We start from the raw sequence: 2,099 nt of genomic DNA on the forward strand, positions 1-2,099 counted from the left end.
GTCTTCAAAGTGATATATTTGCTTTTTAACACTTTTTAAAAAAGAGGTCTTTCCCAGCAGATTTGCCCAATACAATAGGTAGTTAGATTTCTTGACCGCTGCTTCCATGGGTGTTGATTGTGGGTCCAAGTAAAATGAAATCCTTGACAACTTCAATCTTTTCTCCGTTTATCATGATGTTGTTTATTGGTCCAGTTGTGAACATTTTTTTGTTTTCTTTATGTTGAGGTATAATCCTTCCTGAAGTCTGTAGTCTTTGATCTTCACCAGTAAATGCTTCGAGTCCTCCATGCTTTCAGCAAGCAAGTTTGTGTCATCTGCATATCACAGGTTGTTAATGAGTCTTCATCCAATCCTGAAGCCATGTTCTTCATATAGTCCAGCTTCTCAGAGTATTTGCTCAGCATACAGACTGAATAAGTATGGTGAAAGGATACAACCCTGATGTGCACCTTTCCTGATTTTAAACCACGCAATAGCCCCTTGTTTGAATGACTGCCTCTTGGTCAATGTACAGGTTCCTTATGAGCACAATTAAGTGTTCTGGAATTCCCATTCTTTGCAAACTTATCCAGAATTTGTTATGATCCACATAGTCAAATGATTTGCATAGTGAATAAAACACAGGTAAACATCTTTCTGGTATTTGCTTTCAGCCAAGATCCATCTGACATCAGCAATGATATACTTTGTTCGATCTCCTCTTCTGAACCTGGCCTGAACTTCTGGCTGCTCCTTGTACTGTTGCAATTGTTTTTTAATTATCTTTAGCAAAATTTTACTTGCCTGTGATATTAATGATAGTGTTTGATAATTTCCACATTCTATTGGGTCACCTTTCTTTGGAATAGGCACAAATATAGACCTTTTCCAGTCAGTTGGCCAGGTAACCGTCTTCCAAATTTCTTGGCATAGACAAGTGAGCACTTCCAGGGCTGCACCAGTTTGTTGAAACATATAATTTGTATTCTCTCAATTCCTGGAGCCTTGTCTTTTGCTAATGCCTTCACTGCAGCTTGGACTTCTTCCTTCAATACCATCGGTTCTTGATTATATGTAACCTCCTGAAATGGTACAGTGACTCTGTGCATGCCTTCCATCTTCTTTTGATGCTTTCTGCGTCATTCAATATTTTGTGCATAGAATGTTTCAGTATTGCAGTTCAAGGCTTGAATTATTTCTTCAGTCCTTTCAGCTTGAGAAATACCAAGTGTGTTCTTTCCTTTGATTTTCTAACTCCAGGTCTTTGCACATGTCATTATAATACTTTACTTTGTCTTCTCAAGCTGCCCTTTGAAACCTGTTGAGCTCTTCTACTTCCTCATTTCTTCCATTGACTTTAGCTGCACTATGTTCAAGAGCAAGTTTCAGAGTCTGTTCCGACATCCATTTTGGTCTTTTCTTTCTTTCCTGTCTATAATGACCTCTTGCTTTCTTTATGTATGATGTCCTTGATGTCATCCTACAACTCCTCTGGTCTTCGGTCATTAATGTTCAATGGGTCAAATCTATTCTTGAGATGGTCTCTAAATTCAGGTGGGATATACTCAAGGTCGTACTTTGCATCTTGTGGACTTGCTCTGATTTTCTACAGCTTCCACTTGAACTTGCATAAGAGCAACTGATGGTCTGTTCTGCAGTTGGCCCCAGACCTTGTTCTGACTGATGACATTGAGCTTCTCTGTCATCTCTTTCCACTGATGTAGTTGATTTGATTCCTGTGTATTTTATCCAGAGAGAGTCATGTGTATATCACCATTTATGTTGTTGAAAAAAGGCATTTGCAATGAATAAATCATTAGTCTTGCAAAACTCTATCATGTGATCTCTGGCATCTTTTCTGTCACCAAGGCCATATTTCCAACTGCCAATCCTTTGTCTTTGTTTCCAGCTTTCGAATTCCAATCCCCAGTAATTATCAGCGCATCTTGATTGCATGTTTGATCAATTTCAGACTGCAGAAATTGGTAAAAATCTTCAATTTCTTCATCTTTGGCATTAGTGGTTGGTGGATAAATTTGAATAATAGTTGTATTAACTGACCTTCCTTGTAGGAGTATGGGTATTATTCTATCACTGACAGTGTTATACTTCAGGAT

Source organism: Trichechus manatus, unplaced genomic scaffold (assembly GCF_000243295.1).
Source record: "Trichechus manatus latirostris isolate Lorelei unplaced genomic scaffold, TriManLat1.0 scaffold00022, whole genome shotgun sequence".
In the NCBI taxonomy this organism is placed as follows: domain Eukaryota; kingdom Metazoa; phylum Chordata; class Mammalia; order Sirenia; family Trichechidae; genus Trichechus; species Trichechus manatus.